At 46.1% G+C, this 21,011-nt stretch overlaps 1 pseudogene; it reads left to right on the forward strand.

The window, feature by feature from the left end:
• Window positions 1-1,090: 1,090 nt before the first annotated feature.
• On the forward strand, window positions 1,091-18,671 carry LOC142014915 (up-regulator of cell proliferation-like; annotated as a pseudogene).
• Window positions 18,672-21,011: the final 2,340 nt, after the last annotated feature.

A 21,011-nucleotide genomic window follows, 5' to 3' on the forward strand; every position in this document is an offset into this window, starting at 1 on the left:
ATATCCTCTTTACTGCTTTGAATGCTGAATCCCACTATCGTAATGCATTACAATGCTCCCATTCTTGGAAGTTAGGATAGTGTTTTTTAATATTTCACTTGTAAGAAAACAGTAACTGTTTAACTATGCATTTCTTGGTATTTGTCTGACAAGTTTTGGTAGGATGTCCAGGTGACATGGCGGGAGAAGGGCTGGAGGGAATGGAGATAGAGCCCACAGCACTGAGAGAAGCCCTCTCCTTCCTGAATGGGATGGGGCCTTCCCTCTGCTCCCAGATCACTTGAAGTTCTCCCCACCATCAGTTTTCTAGGCCTTGTCTTCTGTGCCATTGTCCTGGCTTGCAGGCTGAGCTCTCCTTACCTGGTGTGGTGCAGAAGAGCCTGCACCTCAGGGCCAAGGCCCACATCCCCACTTGGAGCTCAGAAAGCTCTTAATTGGGTCAGAGGGAAAGGCCAGTTGTTGCACCTGCAGCAGTGTCTGCCCTGGGGCTGCTGTGGCAGGGCCCCTCTGTCACCCTGCGTGCCAAAGCCAAAGGAGTGCAGGAGGAATCTGGACTCACGAAGACAGAGGTAGAATGGCACCTCACTCTGACCACCATGCCCACCCCCTGGAGCTAGGGCCAGGCCAGAGACTGTCTCTGCCCCCATGCCTAGAGGCCAGATTCAGAAGCATAAGGCCCTCAGGGCCATGGGGCAAGCCCAGCTTAGGGCAACAATACATGAGAACATCAGGAGAACCAGGGCTTACCATCAATAACCATTGCAGTCTGGCAGTGGTGGCCTAACATGGATCCCCTCCCTTGTTGTCACCGCTCAGATATTCCCATGGCCTCTTTCAGCCTCGACACAGTGAATCTCTGACCCACCCCACATCTGGGGCCCAAGCCACTCACATGGTGTCTGAACCCTTACTTAGACTGGGTCACTGGCTGGTGCCTCCCCCCAGAGGAATCTTCCCTTTCTGTCCTTTATTCTGCCCTCCTGAGCCAGGGTCTCTGGGTCTAGAGTGAACAGGAACTAGGGATGGTGATGAAATCCTGACACACAGCATGGGTGGGAGCTCCTTGTCTCCTCAGAAATTAAGAGATTAATCACGACATTTCCTGAGGAAGATCATGACTTGAATGTGATACAGCCAGAAGCACAAGCCTTAAATGTGGGGCACGTGATGATCAAGGCACTAAGGTGGATGAGGAGGAATAAGGTATTGATGAACAAATTTTCTTAGTTAGTGACACTGACACTACAGCCTCTATGAACCCAGTTGATGGTCTCTGTGCCATTCAGCTTTGCTCAGCCAGTTTTCTACAGCAGGAGATCCTGTCCCAAATCTTCCTCTGCTTCTGCTGCTACCTGCCCTTGGCACCCACAGGTGCTCCCTAATGATGTGGGCAATGAAGGACAGTGTCAGGAAGCAGTGGCCACACTCCCTGGTAGAGCGCAGAGGGTTTAGAGAGGAGATCCTGGTGCTTATATCAATGCCAAAAATTTCTTTGTGTGGATGGGCACCTGCAGCTTCTCCAAGTCCAAACTTCTCAAGGAGCTTCTCAATCCCTCCAAGCAGCACCGTGATTTCTTTATCCTTCAGGATATGTCATCTGGGATTGTCCCTTGAATAAATCACAGATGGGCTTGTAGAAGTTTCCTGGGTTCCCTAGTAGGAGAAGAATTTGGATCTTTTCCCCAGAGCCTATGGCAGTTAGAAATCTATGTGGAAACATTGAATCTCACTGGTTTCATTCAGTTCAGCTTTTTAACAGAGGTCTTCTCAACTGTGTTCGTATTTGCTGAAAACTGAAAGAGAATGCACTCTATTATTATCTTTGAGTGACTCCTCAACTAAATACTACCTCATTCTTGACTGCCAGGCTGGGAAATCCAGTGAAACTCCAGCTTTCCTAAACAAATTAGCCCCTGTACTGAAACTGAAAAATTCACAAATGCTGATGAAATTGAAAAATAATGCATTGGAAATGCAATTTGAAAAAATGTGGAAAGAAATGGTTTATGGATCATCACCCATTTGTGTACAGAAGCGTGCAATTCATGCAAAAATTGAGTTCTACCAGAGAAACAACTTTAATAACAGATTAAGTTCAGTCAGTCAGAAGACACAAAAAGCATAGATGGCCAAATGTAATGGTTACATTGACAAGACAGTGATTACAAGGCAGACTATGATAAAACATTTTGCAGAGAATTGTTGCATACGATCAATGAGAAACTTCAACAGCAGGAAGTGAAAAAAACTTTTAGACTTCAGTTTGCATCAAAGTTTACTTGAAACTTCACATTTTGGGGTGAAGCTCTTCATGCATTTCAGAAGATGCATTAAAATGACCCTTGGCAATGGCTGGAGAAGCTGAAACCTCAATATTTCTTTATATTTAAAGACTATTACTTGGAAAAAAGGCCCAACAAAATAGAGCCAAGGATTTCTGTGATCATAGTCTCAAACTTGCCTTAATGGATTATTTTGGCAAAAGACATAGTCTGGAAATAGTGAATGACATTCTCAGCAGCAGTCTATTAAATATGCCAGCAGGATCTTTTTCCACTTCACTGTGAAGAAGAAGCTGTTAGATTGGAACTTCAACAGCTATGTGAAATACATTATCATCAACATCATCAATAACCGTGGGCTCAGCGCCTGTTGATGTCTGATGCCTCTCTCACTATTTCCTTCCATCTTTCCCTATCCAGTGCAGAGTGGCTTAGTTTCTGTAGACTAGCTCTGCACCAATCTACTACATCATCTATCCATTCCCTGTGGGGTCTGCCTCTCCTGTCTGAACCATCCATTATGCCAAATACCAGGGTCTTGATTTTTCATTTGTAGTTCATTCTGCAAATATGTCCAAATAGTTGTAGCTTCTGTTTTACAACCTTCTGCAGCAGGTTCTCTTTCGGCTGTATCTTCCTATACAATTCCTCATTGGTGACCTTCTGCATCCATCCTATTCTCAGAATTTTTCTATAACAACTCCTTTTGAATGCCAATATTCTTCTTTTCAAATCTTTCATTATCACACGTCTCACATACATACAACATGCTGCTGAATATACACGTTTTCAAGATGCTCAGCTTTGTTCTTAAGCTAAGTGCTTTGCTTTTCCAGATCTTATCCATCGCCTTCAAACTCACTCTTGCTTTCACTATTCTAGTCGCTATTTCCTTCTTACAGTACTAGATCATATGTTATGTTGCTCCCCAGATATGTGAACTTCTCTACATTTTCTAGTTCAATACCACGGACACTGATCTTCCTTCCTATTTCCTTATCTCCAAATACCATTGTTTTTGTTTTATCAATGTTCATAATCAGTCTGTACCGCTTCCCTTCTTTGTTTAACACCTGCACTGTTTCCGTTAGCTTCTCCTCACCTTCCTCAATGACAACTATATCATCCGCGAACCTTAAGTTATTAATTCTTTTGCCATGCACAGATACCCCTTCTACCTCTTCCTTGATCTTGTCCTTCGGTCTCTCCAGATGTGCGATGAAGATACTTGGCGATATTGGATCTCCTTGTCTTGTACCTCTACTTGTTTTAAACCAACTTCCCAACTCCCTGCATGTTCTCACTGCTGCCTCCACATTACCACTGATATCTTTCAACAACCGTACCAGTCTGCTATCCACTCTGTATGACTCCAACACCGCCCAAGTCACTTTCTGATCTATACTGTCAAATGCCTTTTGAAAATCGATGAAGCAAGTGTATGCGTTTTTGCTCTCTCATTGAGGTTTCTCCACTATCAGTCTTAGAGCCAATATCTGCTGCACGGTTCTTCTGTCTTTTGTGCACCCTGCTTGCTAGTCTGCTATACATTCTTCTATCTGCAATCTTAATCTCTCAGTCAGTATCATCGTCAGCACCTTACCTAGATGACTCATTAGGGCAATCGTTCTGTAGTTCTTGCACTCCAATGTACTTCCTTTCTTGGGTATTGTCACTAGCACAGATCTTGTCGATTCCTTAGGCGCCTTCCCTTCTTTCCAAGCTATATTACATAGTTGGTACATTTCCTGAATCATGCTTTCTCTGCCATATTTGATCATCTCTCCTGTGATCTTATAATTTCCAGGGCCCTTGTTGTTCTTTAGTTGTTTCACTGCTTTTTCTGCTTCCTCCTTTGAAATATCGGTCTCGCTTTCGATGCTCGGGGGAGATATCTCTTTCAATTCTTCAATCAGTCTCTCTGAGACACTCGAGTCCAACTGTGCTTTGTATAGGTCGGTGCAATATCTCGTCCATCGTTGCAAAATCTTCTCCCTGTTCATGAGCACTTCTTTGTTCTCACCTTTGATCGCCATCTGCTACGGTTGCCATTTCCTATTAATATTCCTAATTGTCTTATACACCTCCCTGGTCTTACATTCGCCATAATACCTCTTGATATCTTCACATTGGTCCTCTAACTGTTTCTACTTACCCTTTCTGAGTGCTTTCCTTACCTCATTGCATTTCATCCTATATTGCTGTTCTGCCATCTCAGAAACATCTCTTCTGATCTTCAACACTCTTTTCTCTTGAACCAACTTCAGTGTCTTCTGGGTAATCCACTTCTTATTGAGCTTTTCTTCTTCTGGAACAGTCTGCTCAATTGCCTCTTCTATAGTGATGGCTGTCACTGCTACTCTTTTATCTAGGTCTTTCTCTGTGGCGATATTCTTAAGCTTCTCTTCGAGCACTGTTCTGTATGCATTCCCTGTTTCACTCTCACATATCCTCGCCACATCTCTTCTTTTCTTAAATTGTGTCTTACATTTTCTTTTGAGTTTTATCTTGATGTTTGCGATCACTAGACTGTGGTCTGAGTCTATATCCACTCCTTGGAAAGTTTGGCACTGCTGTACTGATGTTATCTATCTTCTTATCAAAATCATATCTATCTTGTTCTTGCACTTCCCTTCATTTGATCATCATGTCCACTTCCTACAGTCCTTTTGTGGGAATCTCATGTTGCAAATCACCATCTCATGCTCTGTAGCAAACTCTAACAGTTTCTTACCTCATTTGTTTCTTTCTCCATATCCAGACCTTCCCATGATTCCCTCCCAACCTTCATTATCTGTTCCAACCTTCGCATTCCAATCTTCTCTGATGATCAACATATCTTTCTTTGGTATCTCCTCCTCCATCTTTGTAAAGTCTTTATAGAATAGCTCAATATCTTCCTCCATACTGTCCGACGTGGGTGCATACACCTGAATGACTGAGATGTTGAATGGTTTTGCTTCGAATTGCATGACCATCATTCTTGCACTCACCAGTTTGTAACCTAATAATGCTCTTCTAGCTCTTTTGCTAAGAAGGAATCCAACTCTTGCTTCAGGCTTCGTTTTGTTTCCTGACAAAATTACTTTTCATCCGCATATCTCTCTTGATGCTGTCCAACATAATTATCAACTATGAAAATTTTGTCACAACTTGAATATCATCATCATTATCAATCACCATGGGCTCAACGCCTGTTGGTGTCCAATGCCTCCCTCACTATTTCCTTCCATTTTTCCCTGTCTGTTGTGGACTAGTTTCTGTGGACTAGCTGTGCATCACTCTACTATATCTTCTACCCATTGTCTGTGGGGTATGCCTCTTCTATCTGAGCCATCAATTATGCTGAATACCAGGGTCTTGACTTTTCGTTTGTCATTCATTCTGCAGATATGCCTAAATAGCTGTAGCTTCCACTATGTAACCTTCTGTAGTAGGTTCTCTTTTGGCTGTATCTCCCTATATAATTACTTATTGGTGACCCTTTGCATCCATCCTATTCTCAGGATCTTTCTATAACAACTCCTCTTGAATGCCAATATTCTTCTCTTCAAACCTTTTTTGTTATCACCTATGTCTCATATCCATACAACATGCTGCTGAGTACACACATTTTCAAGATGCTCAGCTTCGTTTCTAAGCCAATCACATTGCTTTTCAAGATCTTATCCACTGCCTTCAAATTTGCTCTTGCTTTCGCTATTCTAGTTGCTAGTTCCTTCTTAAAACCTAGACCACGCTTCATGTTGCTCCCCAGATACATGAACTTCTCCACATTCTCTAGTTCAATCCCATCTACACTGATCTTCCTTCCTATTTCCTTATCTCCACATACCATTGTCTTTTCTTTATCAATGTTCAAAATCAGTTAATACTGCTTCCCTTCCTCATTTAGGATCTGAACCATTCTTCCTAGTTTCTCTTCATCTTCCTTGATAACTATATCATCTGCAAACCTCAAGTTGTTAACTCTCATCCCATGCACCGATATCCCTTCTACCTCTTCCTTGATCTTATCCATCACTCTTTCTTGGTGTGTGATGAAGATACTTGGCAATATCAAATCTCCTTGTCTCTTCCCTCTATTCATTCTAAACCAACTTCCCAACTCTCCACATGTTCTCACCATGGACTCTGCTTTGTCACTGATATCCTTCAATGACTGTATCAGTCTGCTATCCACTCCAACACCACCCAAGTCACTTTCTGATCTATACTGTCAAATGCCTTCTGAAAATCGATGAAACAGTCGTAGATGTTCTTGTTCTTTCATCGAGCTTTCTCCATTATCAATCGTAGTGCCTACATCTGCTGTATGGTACTTGTATCTTTCCTGAATCCCGCTTGCTCATCTGCTCGATGTTCTCACATCTGTGATCTCTGTCTTTCCATCAGTATCATCAGCACCTTAGCTAGATGAATCATTAGGGAAATCGTTCTTTCACTCCAACATGCTTCCTTTCTTGTGTATTGTCACTAGCACAGATCTTGTCTGTAAATTAGGTGCCTTCCCTTCTTTCCATGCAATATTACATAGGCAATATATTTCCTGAATCATACTTTCTCTGCTGTATTTGATCATTTCTCCTGCGATCTTATCTTTCCAGGGCCCTCGTTGTTTCACTGCTGTTTCTACTTCTGCCTTCAAAATATCAGTCTCACTCTCAATGCTTGCATGGATATCTCTTTCAGTTCTTCGATCAGTGTCTCTGAGAAACTCAGGTTCAACTGTGTTTTGTACAGATCGATGCAATATCTCATCCATCACTGCACACCCTTCTCCTTGTTCACAAGCACCTGGTCATTCTCATCTTTGATCACCATCTGCTTCAGTTGCCATTTTCTATTAATATTCATGATCATCTTATATACCTCCCTGGTCTTACACTCACCATTATATCTCTCTTTATCTTCACAGGGATCCTCTAACCATTTCACCTTTTCCATTCTGGCTGCTTTCCTTACCTCATTGCATTTCACTCTATGGATGTTGTCTACAGTATGAGATAAAATCAAATTTATTAATATCTTATTTTATAACTCTGGAATTTATCAATTTGATTTTGACTATCTTCATCTCCCCATGAGCTCCTCACAAAGTCAACTTATTGCAGCCACACTCAAACGGCAAACACTGACTGTTGCAGCAGTGCATCGTGGTAACATATCCCACAGTTCCCTCATCTCTGTAGCATTCTGGGTATGCTTGCTGGTCTTTGACATCATCTTCCCACATTGCATTTTCCCCATTCCCCTCCCGTGTTAAGCAAATGTCCATTTTTCCTCTTGGAAGGAAGGAAAAGTAGGGCATCCACAGAGATGGCAAAAAAGTTAACAGAAATCTGTTTCTGATGTAACTGAATTCTCAACTGGCCATCCACTGAGTGTCCTCCACTCCTGTGATTGCTTCTGATCCCTGCAAATAATACAGAGACCCTGAAAAGATTAAAGAAAGAGAAGATAGGAAAGTTTTTGAAAACAGAGAGTTGTTGAGGTGAGGGTATTTTGCTTCCCTGGTCACTATAAGGCTTCCATGTACAGGCTGTATTCTCAAGTGGCCATACACTGACTCTCTCCATTCCCATGATTGCATCTGATCCCTGAAAATAACAGAGGGACAGACTGTACTCTCAAATGGCCCTCCACCCACTCTTCCCTGCGTGAAGGGTTGCAAAGTTAGAAGAAAGAGGCTAGAAAAGTCTAGGAAAAAAAGACTTTTGTCTTCTATCTTCACTACACAGATTTGCCAACACAAGGAATGGCAGTGAACTCTCATACACTGAACTTATAATGGAAACAGGAATCTCAACTGGCCCTCTACCCTATGTTTTTTGGGGGGGGGTCAGAGCATGAAGAAAGATAAGAAATGTTAAGAAAAAAAATTATAACAGAAATATCAAAGCAGCAGGTGTCCGAAATGGGCAGCAAGCTCCCAAAAATATTTTGGTAGGTGGGGGGCTGTGGTCTGTGGCTGCAGAGACAGTTTAAATGTTGAAGTAGTCCCCCTGAATATCTTAGCTGCTGGGGCAGACTTTCTCAAAATCTCTCCCCCATTTCTAGCCCTAACCGTGAACAAGCCAGGACATGGTGCTGCCTGGCAGCATGGTCGGCACCGAATGGCCAGCATGTACTTTTATTGGGTTGGGGCCTATCCATGTGACGTGGCTGAGTGTGGGAAAGACCCTGACTGCTTGGCAGCTGTGGGGGAAGGAGGGGGTTTCACACACAAATGTAAACCTCTGAGAAGAAGTTTCTCGGCCTCCTATGTAAGCACGACCCCCACAACATCCTTGCTGCCATGTGGTGCAGTGGGGCTGCAGCTGGCACCAGGCAGCACAGAAAAAAACCCCATGTGTAGAGACAGAACCACGAACTCCCTGCAGGGGCTATTTGTAATGGGTAGATACGTTCACAGCACTAATAGCAAAGAGAGAAAGATGCTTCTCAGCCTCTCCTACAAACATGATCCCACAGCCACAGACTTGCTGGTCCCGATTTGAAATTCACAGTAGACAGCCAACATAATGCCTATACTTAAAAAGGGCTCTGGAGGAGATCCTGACAATTACAGACTGGTAAGTCTAACATCAGTACTGGGCAAATTAGTTGAAACAATAGTAAAGAATAAAATTGTCAGACACGTAGAAGAACATAATTTGTTGGGCAATAGTCAACATGGTTTCTGTAAAGAAAAATCATGTCTTAATAATCTATTGGAATTCTTTAAAGGGGTTAACAACCATGCAGACAAGGGGGATCAGATATAGTATACTTAGATTTTCAAAAAGCCTTTGACACAGTCCCTCACCAAAGGCTCTTGTGTAAATTAGGTGGTCATGGGATAAGAGGGAAGATCCTTTCATGGACTGAGAACTAGTTAAAAGACAGGAAACGAAGGGTAGGAATAAATGGTAAATTTTCTGAATGCAATCAAAACAAAAAGCAGTCAAGTAGCACTTTAAAGACTAGCAGAATAGTTTATTAGGTGAGCTTTCATGGGACAGACCCACTTCTTCAGACCATAGCCAGACCAGAACAGACTCAATATTTAAGGCACAGAGAACCAAAAACAGTAAGCAAGGAGGACAAATCTGAGTGCAGAGGAGTAATGAGTGGAGTTCCCCAAGGGTTGGTCCTATTACCAATCCTATTAACTTATTCATAAATGATCTAGAGAAAGGGGTAAACTGTGAGGTGGTAAAGTTTGCGGATGATATTAAACTGTTCAAAATAGTCAAGACGAAAGCAGACTGTGAAGAACTTCAAAAAGATCTCACCAAACTGAGTGATTGGGCAACAAAATGACAAATGAAATTGAATGTGGTGTGACAGGGTAAGGCAGGCAAGGGGTGAGTACAAGAGGGAAAGGCAGGGCTGGTAAATGAGCAAAGTGTGAGCCGCTGGGCAGGAAGCTGCCTTGGGTCAGTTGGGGCCAGCTGGTTCCACTTAAGCCTGCCTTTAAAAGAGCCCTTTGCCCAGTAGGGCAGGGGCTTTTCTAGAAGCACTGGAGAAGGAGAGGTGTGCTGAGCTGTGAGGGGCCAAGGCCCCTGCCCAGGAGGCCCTGAGATTTGGTGTAAGGCCAAGCAGACTGATCACATAGGAGGAAGCCAAACCAGGAGGGAGAATGTATTGCTGCTGCTGCTGCTGCTGCCACTGCCACTACCTGGAGGAGGTATGGGCAGGGAGGAATCATCTGGGGAAGTGGCCCAGGGAAGAGCTGCAGTGTTCATAATGAGCGGAGCCCTTCCCCACCACTAACAGCCACACAGGGTCCCTGGGCTGGAACCTGGAATGAGTGGGTGGGGCCTGGGTTCCCCCCAGACCATCATCTCCCCTGTCCCCCCACTGTCTCAGGAAGGGCTATGGTAGCCTGGCTGTGGGGTAGTGGACTAAACAGAGGCCCAGAGCTTGGGGGCGAGGTGAGCCTTGCCACAGTGGGTAAGTGTAAAGTAATGCACACTGGGAAAAATTACCCCAAGTATACGTACAATATGATGGGGGGCTAATTTAGCTACAACTAATCAGGAAAGGGATCTTGGGGTTATCGTGCATAATTCTCTGAAAACATCCATGCAGTGTGCAGTGGCAGTCAAAAGAAGCACATAGGGTGTTAGGAATTATTATAAAAAGGGTAGAAAATAAGACAAAGAATATTTTACTGCCCCTTTATAAAACTATGGTACGCCCACATTTTGAATACCACATACTGATGTGGTCTCCTCACCTCAAAAAAGATATTTTGGCATTAGAAAAGGTTCAAAAAAGGGCAACTAAAATGATTAAGGGTTTGGAATAGGTCCCATATGAGGAGAGGCTAAAGAGACTGGGACTTTTCAGTTTAGAAAAGAGGAGACTGAGGGGGGATACTATAGAGGTATATAAAATCATGAGTGGTGTGGAGAGGGTGAATAAAGAAAAGTTATTTACTTGTTCCCATAATAGAAGAACTAGAGGACACCAGATGAAAATTAATGGGTAGCACATTTAAAACTAATAAAAGAAAGTTACTTTTCACACAGCACACAGTCTGCCTGTTCAAAGAAGAGCCAGATAAATTCATGGAGGTTAGGTCCATAAAAGGCTATTAGCTAGGGGGTAGAAATGGTGTCCCTGACCTCTGTTTGTCAGAGGCTGGAGATGGAAGGCAGGAGACAAGTCACTTGATCATTGTCTTTGGTCCACCCCCTCTGGGGCACCTGGCACTGGCCACTGTTAGCAGACAGGATGCTGGGCTAGATGAACCTTTGGTCTGTCCCAGTAATGGCCATTCTTATGTCTTCCTGTTACCTAATTCCTGCACACCTGGTGCACAATGGTCAGAGCAGAGCACTGAGGGGCATTGTGGGTTACATTTGGGATGCCTCTGGAGGCTAATCAATTCAATTTTAAGATGTGGTGCTCCCACATTGGCCTTTAATCGAACTTTTGAATTCAAGCTTGTTGCTATCCCCATCAGGTACTGATGATATTGTGATATCAATATTAGTGCCTGAGCACATGGCCTTTCAAACAAACAAACAGAAGGATTGGCTGAGCAGTAGTCAGAGGGAGGGGCTCTCTCAGGTAGGCCAGAGCTCTAAAGCCCTGCTGGGAAGCGACCAGGGGGCATGTGACCGGGTGCATGTGACCAGGGTGGTTGCTAACAGGAGGGAGTTTTGAGAGGAGAGTTTAGAGGGGGAGCTTAGAGGGAGCTAGTTACTTCTTCAGGTGTAAGAGGCAGCATCATCCCCAACTGCTGGCTGGAGCTGAGGGACCCGCTGCAGCATGAGGAGTGGGGAGGGGCGAGATCGAGGGATGTCAGTGGTGGGCAAGTGGTTTGGGGGTGTGTGGTATGGCTGTGAGGATGGCAGCACCCACGGAGGCTGCTTGCAGCGTGCTGGCCCAGATCGCATGGCTTCCAGGCCCAGTCCTGCGCTCCCTGCATGCACGTGCCACACCAGATCTGTGGGGCTCCGGGGACAGCCGTAGCCAGATGAAGAGTTGGTGTCTTTGGCTGGGACCCACGGTGCGGCTGGGCTGTGAGATTGGTGCCTTTCTGGAGGACGTGGGGCTGCAGCAGCGTGTGGCCAGGTGCGGAGAGGCCAGGGGAAGGGGGACGTGGGGGCAACGAGAACTGATAGGGAGCAGTGTGGTGCAGTCGGGAGACATGGGAGTGGATGGGGGAAAAGGGAACAGGGGAGGATCTGGGGGGTGATGGTAGCTGATGAGAGGCAGAGGGGTGGGGAGGAGGGTCCTGGGGAGGCAAGCTGGTAGTGACGGGGAGCTCTGGGGACATGTGGTGCCAGGGAGGTGCAAGAGGTAGTGGGACTGTACCCATGTTCTCCATGCCCTACTGCCTTGTGGGTTATCCTGGGAAGGAGCAAGGCTAAGGGAGTAAACCCTGACAGAAAATCTGGAGGGAGTCCTAAGGCAGTTCTGTGCCAACTTCTGGCATTGACCCGGCAACTCCTGCAGCTGAGCTGGTACCAGACATAGAGGTTATCCTCTCCTTTGGACTATATCAGTAAAGCCGAGAGGGGAACACTGGCATCTGGGCAGCTCAGGGTCCCAATAATCACCCAAGCTCGCACCTGGAGAGGTACTCCAGCATCGCTAACAGCGGTGAACCAACACGGGAGGTAACAGATACTGGTTATAAGCTCTTGCTCGACTGGCGTAGAGAACGAGCACCAGGGGTTGCCTCCGATGGTGGGAGAGATCGTTGCATCTCACTGGACAGTCACTGTCTGCCTCAAGCTGGGCAGCCCCCAGCCAATAGGGTACTGTCCCGCCATAGTTCACCTGCCTCACTGGGTGCATGAGGCTTAAGGTTCCCAAACCTGACAAGTGACCTGAAAGCTGAGCACCAAGCAAACCAATAAGAAAATCAACAAGAAAAGGAAACCATCAAAGTTTTAAGCTTGCTTGCTGGAATGTGCGGACCATGCTGACAGGTCTGACTGAAGATCTTCAGGATATCAGTGACACCCGAAAGACCGCTGTCATCAATGAGGAACTGAAGAGGCTCCAAGTTGACATTGCTGCTCTGCAAGAGACACGTCTCGCAGATTCAGGATCTCTAAAGGAAAAGGACTACCCCTTTTTCTGGCAGGGTAAAGCCCAAGAAGAAGTCAGGGAGCATGGTGTTGGCTTCGCCATCAGAAACACCCTTCTACAAATGGTGGAATTAGTCATGGGTGGATCAGAAAGACTCCTTCAGGTCATACTTCAAACTCGTGCCGGTCCTGTCCACCTGATCAGTGCTTATGCCCCAACCCTGTATGCCGCACTGGAAGTAAAAGACAAGTTTTATGACATGCTTACTGCTGCCATAGTGCAAAAACCTGCTTGCGAACAACTGTACATTCTGGGTGACTTCAATGCGAGAGTTGGAGCCGATTGTGACTCGTGGCCTTCCTGCTTAGGCCACTTTGGTGTGAGAAAAATGAATGAAAATGGTCAGTGTCTTCTCGAACTTTGCACGTACCACAATCTGTGCATCACAAAGACATTTTTCCAAACCAAGCCACAGCACAGTGTCATGGAGACACCCACACTCAAAACACTTGCATCAACTAGACATGGTCATCGCTAGACGTGATAACCTCAAAAACATCCTTCTGACACGCAGCTATCATAGTGCTGACTGTGATACAGATCACTCGTTAGTTTGCTCCAGACTCAAGGTGATTCCCAAGAAGCTGCACTGCTCTAAACCAACTGGAAGGCCCCGCATCGATGCCAGAAAGACGGCTAACTCAGAGACAGCTGAAAAGTTCAGAGCAACCCTCGAGGAGAATCTGTGCAGCAACCCTAGGGGTGCCAATGTGACATCCAGATGGCAGCATCTGAGGGATACAATGTACAACACGGCCTTGTCGGTGTATAGAAGAGCTAGAAACACAAATGACTGGTTCGAAACTAACTCCGATGAGATGATTCCAACCATTGGGGAAAAAAAGCACGCTGCATTTCTGGAGCACAAACGTTCACCAAGCCAGAATACCCTGCAAGCACTCAGAGCAGCCAGAAAAACAGTACAGCAGATGGCCAGGTGCTGTGCCAACAACTACTGGCTCGAGCTATGCAGCAGCATCCAGACCAGTGCTGACTTTGGTAAACTTAGGGGAATGTACAAGAGCATCAAGAAGGCATTAGGACCCACCCAGAACAAGATGGCACCTCTGAAATCCAAATCTGCTGAAGTCATCACTGACAAGGCCAAACAGATGGAGCACTGGGTCGAATACTACTCCGAGCTGTACTCACGCGAGAACGTTGTGGTCGACTCAGCCCTCGATGCCGTCGAACTCCTACCAGCAATGGACGAATTGGACCAGGAACCAACTGCGGATGAACTGAAGAAAGCCATCAACAACATTGCAGTAGGAAAGGCCCCGGGCCAGGATGGTATACCACCAGAGGTAATCAAGTGTGCCACAGACACTCTCCTGGAACCTCTACATGAGGTACTGTGTCTGTGCTGGAGAGAGGTGAGGTTCCACAGGACGTGCACGACGCTAACATCATAACCTTGAATAAGAACAAAGGAGACAGAAGCAACTGCAACAATTACCGTGGAATCTCCCTCCTAAGCATCACTGGTAAACTGTTCGCTCGCGTCATCCTCAGCAGAGTCCAGAAGATTGCTGACAGGGTGTATCCTGACTCACAGTGCGGATTCCGCGCAGAGATCTACTGTTGATGTGGTCTTCTCTCTGAGGCAGCTGCAGGAGAAATGCAGGGAGAAGAGGAAGCCACTCTATATTGCCTTCATCGACCTAACCAAGGCCTTCGACTTGGTCAGCAGGGATGGACTGTTCAAACTGCTCCACAAGATAGGATGTCCGCCACGGTTACTCAAGATGATCCAGTCTTTCCATGAAGACATGAGAGGAACTGTCCAATACGATGGCACATTATTGGATGCTTTCAGCATCAGGAGCGGCGTCAAACAAGGATGCGTCCTTGCTCCGACATTGTTCGGGATCTTCTTCGCACTCCTCCTTAAACACACCTTTGGATCTTCAACAGAGGGCATCTTTTGCACACAAGATCTGATGGGAAACTGTTTAATCTTGCAAGGCTCAAAGCTAAATCTAAGGTGTGGGAAGTCCTCATCAGAGATATGCTGTTCGCAGATGACCCTGCTGTCATGTCACACACAGAAGACCAGCTTCAGAAGCTGCTGGATCGGTTCTCCAAAGCATGCAAGGACTTTGGGCTCTCCATCATCCTAAAGAAGACAAATGTATTTGCTCAGGACGTTGCTGTTTCTCCATCAATCAGCATTGACAGCTATACGTTAGAGGTCGTCCACGAGTTCGTTTACCTTGGGTCCACCATCACTGACACCCTGTCCTTGGAGACTGAGCTAAATAGGAGGATCGGTAAAGCAGCCACAACTCTGTCCAGACTCAGCGAGAGAGTGTGTAATAACAACAAGCTGTACACTCACACCAAAATGCAAATCTACAGAGCCTGCATCCTCAGCACCCTCCTTTACAGCAGCGAGACTTGGACCCTGTATGCCCGCCAGGAAAAGAGGCTGAACGTCTTCCACTTGCGCTGCCTCAGGCGCATCCTTGGAATATCGTGGAAGGACAGAGTGTCCAACACTACCACCCTTGAGCAAGCTGGAATCCCAACTATGCACACCCTCCTCAGGCAGCGGTGGCTCCGCTGGCTTGGCCACGTCCACAGGATGAATGACAGAAGGATCCCAAAAGACATCCTGTATGGCGAGCTAGCCTCTGGCAAAAGACCTCCCAGATGCCCCCAGCTGCGCTACAAAGACGTTTGCAAGAGAGACCTCAGGGAAGTAGACATCAAGGCAGACAGCTGGGAAGAGCTGGCAGACGATCGCAGCAGATGGAGGCAGGAACTACACAAGGGCCTTCAGAAGGGTGAGTTGAGGATCAGACAGCTAGCAAACGAGAAGCGAGCCCACAGAAAGCACAGCAAGGACCTGCCAGACACCCATTACTTATGCAACAGAAACAGCAAGGACTGTCACACTCGTGTGGGTCTTCACAGTCACAGCCGACGCTGCAAATGAGGATGCCAAATGGAACTACGAAGGGCGCATTCGATAGTCTACGTAGACTAAAGGATGCTACTACTACTAATATTAGTGCTCCGTATTTACAGTGAAGACTGTCACGTGGTAATATTGAGCTAACTGCCTTAAATCTGAATTTATCTCACAATAGCCGTGTCTACACGTGCACGCTATTTCGAAGTAGCGGCGCCAACTTCGAAATAGCGCCCGTCACGGCTACACGTGTTCGGCGCTATTTCGAAGTTGAAATCGACGTTAGGGGGCGAGACGTTGAAGTCGCTAACCGCATGAGGGGATGGGAATAGCGCCCTACTTCAACATTCAACGTCGAAGTAGGGAACGTGTAGACGATCCACGTCCCGCAACATTGAAATAGTGGGGTCCTCCATGGCGGCCATCAGCTGGGGGGTTGAGAGACGCTCTCTCTCCAGCCCTTGCGGGGCTCTATGGTCACCGTGTGCAGCAGCCCGTAGGCCAGGGCTTCTGGCTGCTGCTGCTGCAGCTGGGAATCCATGCTGCATGCACAGGGTCTGCAACTAGTTGTCGGCTCTGTGTATCTTGCGCTGTTTAGTGAAAGTGTGTCTGGGAGGGGCCCTTTAAGGGAGCGACCTGCTGTTGAGTCCGCCCTGTGACCCTGTCTGCAGCTGTGCCTGGCACCCTTATTTCGATGTGTGCTACTTTGGCGTGTAGACGTTCCCTTGCAGGGCCTATTTCGATGTGGTGCTGCGCAACGTCGATGTTGAACATCGACGTTGCCAGCCCTGGAGGACATGTAGATGTTATTCATCGAAATAGCCTATTTCGATGTCGCCACATCGAAATAGGCTACTTCGATGTAGGGTTCACGTGTAGACGTAGCCAATGTAGACACAGTTTAAATTGTGCTCTGTCCACTTGGAAACATCCCTTCTGATTTTCAACACTTTCTTCTCTTGGACCAACTTCAGTGTGTCCTGCATCATTCACTTCTTACTGGTGTTTCTCTTCTTCTGGAACCATCTACTCAATTGCCTCTTCTACCACTGTGACTATCCCTTCAACTCTCTTGTCTAGGTCTTTCTCTATGCCCACATTCCTGATCTTGTCTTTGTGCACTGCTCAGTACACATTCCCCATTTCTTCCTTGCCATGTCTCTTTGTTTCTTGAACTGTGTCTTATACTGTCTCTTGAGTTTCATCTTGACGTTTGCAATCATTAGACTGTCATCTGAGTCCATATCTGCTCCTTGGAAAGTTCAGCACTGCTGTACTGATGTTACCCATCTTTGTCTTATCAAAATCATATCTATCATGTTCATGGATTTCCCATTGTTTGATAGGCATGTGCACTTCCTACAGTCCCTTTGTTGGAAACTCATGTTGCAGCTCACCATCTCGTGCTCCATAGCAAACTGTAGTGTTTCTTGCCTCGTTTGCTTCTCTCTCCCTACCCAACCCTTCCCATGACTCTCTCCCAGCCTTTGTTATTTGTTCTGATCTTTGTGTTCTAATTTCATCCAATAATCCATACATCTCTCTTCAGTATCTCCTCCAGCATCTCAAGTCTTTATAGAATAGCTTGATCTCTTCCTCTGTGCTGTCAAATATGGTTGCCTACACCTGAACAACCAAGATGTTGAATGTTTTCCCTTCGAATCTTGCTACCATCCTTCTCACATTCACCAGTGTGCTTCTCTAGCTCTTTTGCTAAGAAGGAATCCAACTCCTGCCTCATAATTCATTTCATTCCCTGACCAAATGACTTCGCAACCGCACATCTCTCCTGATGCCAACCAACGCATCTCTGTCAGTTCAAGTATAACACATCAGTATCTCTCCATCTCCTTTTGAAGCAGCACTAACTTTCCAGTTGCCCATGGCGTTTGGCCATTCCACATTCCGATTGATAGTATATGCATTAGTTGTAACTTTCTTTCAGTAGCCAACTTAACGATCCAACCCCGATCACTTGATTGGTATTGTGGACCTTGTTTATCCAGGTGACATCCGAGCTGGCATTTATCAGGCATACTGCTATCAGATTTAATTCATATTATTGTTTTACAATCACTGCATTGACACTCATCTGATGAACCCTCCTCCTTTATCCAGGCTTGGGACTAGCATGGAACCTTTAGAGGCTTCATGGCAGTGTTAAAACACTTGAATATGGATGCACATATTTGATTATTACCTAGATGCTGAGGGTTTGGAAGATCTGGAAAAAGAAATTCTACCCACAATAATAAAGTCAAGGATGCTCTGGAGAAAGCCAAAGATGAAAGTGTGAAGAGAGTCTCATCCTTTCTGAACAACTTTTGTAAAGTGCTGTAGAAGGATATAGTCATTTTCAAGGACATGTTACTAGGGATACAGTTTAAAAACACAGCAAATCCAGCTAAATCTTCTACTTTTATTGAAGTCTTCCTTCCTGAGCTTCAGAAACTAATACCAGCTGAACTGAAAGTCTGGGAAATTAAATCAAGAGCTCTCCCATCTCCCCTGAAGCACCAGGATGAAATCTTCAAGCAAGTGTTTGGCTGTGGGAAGCAGTGTCCATTCTGTAAAGACCTCTGCCCAGGAGGAGGAGGAGGGGCTTATGAAGAGCACTTTGCATCAGCACATCATAGTCAAGGGCTAGATTGGTACCCAAGAGTGGTAACAACAACCTTGCCTATTCTCTGTATTCATCTGATGTAGTTTCCAATACTAACTTTCAGAATTCAGACCCAGATTTTCAAGACCATCCATTTAAAGATTATCATCAAAATTACCCAGACTGGCACATTCATCCAGATCCCAGCATCACTGCTTCTGATTACTAGAAATTTGTTTTTAAGGAATTAAGTGGACAGTTTATTGAGCAATAGGGTGCTAAACCAGCCAATCTCCTAGCAAATGCTCAAAAAAATAACCAAAGAACAGGATCAGGAGAGCCTATAGGAAGCTTTTACTATGAAATAACCACACAGGTAGTCTGCTTAAATGAGATATAGATGGGATCAGACGAAATTCTCTTGATTTAAAAACAGACATGAAAAAATCCAACTTCAAGCAATTGATTTTGTCTATGAAGTTGTCAGGCACCATTTGTAAGTTCAGAATAAAAATATATTTTTGATACATGCTGGAGCTGAGTCTTACCTTGCCTTGCATTTCATCAGATCAGTGGTGACAGCATACAACCAAGTAATTCACTCCCAAAACAGGTCAACTCTCCAACTAATTCAGATATCAATACGGTGACCAAGGCAGTGTAACCTCCGCATGCCGCCTGTATAGTATCATGGGAATGTGTTTTGTTAACAAAATCTGCTTGGTTAGGAAAGCTGGGTAGTCAATCAGGTAAAGGATTATCTGAATTTCTGGCCCAGTTATAACTGGGACAGTTCACCATGATAAGAAGTTAGCAGATTCCATGCCACTGCACTTGTAGTGGTCCCTCTCCCCTTCACTTGTACTGACTCCACCCTCCACCTGTGGTCTGTCTCCTAACCTCTGCTCCATTTGGTTTTTGCCATGCACTCATTTCCCTGTTATCATGTTCCTGATGATGAGGCTCTTCACAGTAACTGGTGGAATACACCACTTGGACAGCAGCTTTTAGAGCAGCTCAGGGTTCCGTAGGCTGAAAAGAATCTGGTGAAAAGAACTAGGATTCTAAAAGAAATCTAACAAGAAGGGGCTCCTGACACAGAGTAGCCCCTCCTTTCTTCCCTTCAATCCTTCACAAAATGAATGGTCTTGATGGCTAAAGACCAGGACATGTGAGTTCTTTTCCTAGTTCTCAGATGGGAGTGTGGGCTAGTGGGCCAGAAATACTACCTCTGACCTGTTGTGTTACTTGGCTGGTTTCTCTTCACCTCCTAATGCCTCTGTTTGTCATTTATAAAAGAGGGGCTATTGAATCTGACCCGCCTCTCTGTGGCTTGTACTGCCTAACCCAATAAAGTTAATGAAATGCTCAGAAATGTTTTGATGGAAAATGTTAAAGAAGGGAGCGTTATTGTGATTTATTATCAATCTGGGAAGAAGTGTGTTGGGGCAGAGCAGAAATGTTGGCGTCTGGTTACTACAAACAAAAAGGGGTTTTACTCTTCTTGCAATACATGCTTGCTGATTAATCAAGGGGCCTGAGTGTCATGCATACATTTAGAAGTAGTTACCAATTTCTCCTATCAAACTAGCTTTGCATACTTCTTTAATGCTGTTGAAAATTCACCATGGTATGAGGGTAAAAAAATCCCAAATCACACATGAGCTGCACATGTGTGGGGTGGGCGGGGTGGGAAGCGGGGAATGCTAGGCTGCGCTCAGCTCACCTGCCACCCATGCAAGGACCCCACTGTGGCTGGACACCCCCCTTGGCCACTAGCCCATTGAGCGGGAGGGGGCAGGAGCTGCAACAGTTAGCCTGCTCTGTGGTGCACCACAGTTGCCATGCAGCAAGGCCTGCAGTGCAGGCCACATATGCCTGTGCTGGGACATCCCTGTCCTGTGGCCTGGGAGGTGTTGGTTGCTGCTCATGGTGGGTGGCAGGGCTTTGGGGGCTGTATTCCATGGATGGCTCACCATCTCCCCTCCTTGTCTTCCTTACAGCTGGACCCACACTGAGTGAGTGAGGACCAAGCCAGCTCTGCACCGCGCAAGAGTGAGCCATTCCTGAGGCAGCACTGGGGTGAGCCTCCCCACACAAGATGGTGGGCCCATAGCTGGAGGGGATGTCCCCGGACCAACAATGACCTCCAGAGAGCCCACACTGCCACCTCCTCAAGCGGTGGCTGCAGAATGACTGGGAGTGGCCGTCCCAGGACCAGGAGTGGTAGTTGCAGGCCTGGGACCAATTGATGTTCCACTTTGATGCCACCACGAGTGTCTTATGAGACCTGTTGGCTCAGCCTCCAGCAGCTGCTGCCCCGACTCTCCCCACTGCCCCTATCCCTTAGCTGCTGCCGCCCTGCATCTGCGACCATTTCCCAAGCCTGCCCTGATTTTTGGCAGTCCATGAGGTCCATGCCTGCTCCCCCTGCCGGCTCTGCCCCCGTTCCCAAGGCCCACCTGCTCTTCCTGCTGACCCAGACCCCACCACAGCCCCACCACCTCTGTACATCCCTGTGAGCCCAGCCCCAACTCCGTCCTGATAGGGCTCCCAAATACGCAGCAGGCGGGGATCCTGAGACAAATACCACTTGGGGTCCCACTCCTTCACA

The sequence above is a fragment of the Carettochelys insculpta genome, chromosome 1 (genome assembly GCF_033958435.1).
Source record: "Carettochelys insculpta isolate YL-2023 chromosome 1, ASM3395843v1, whole genome shotgun sequence".
Classification (NCBI taxonomy): domain Eukaryota; kingdom Metazoa; phylum Chordata; order Testudines; family Carettochelyidae; genus Carettochelys; species Carettochelys insculpta.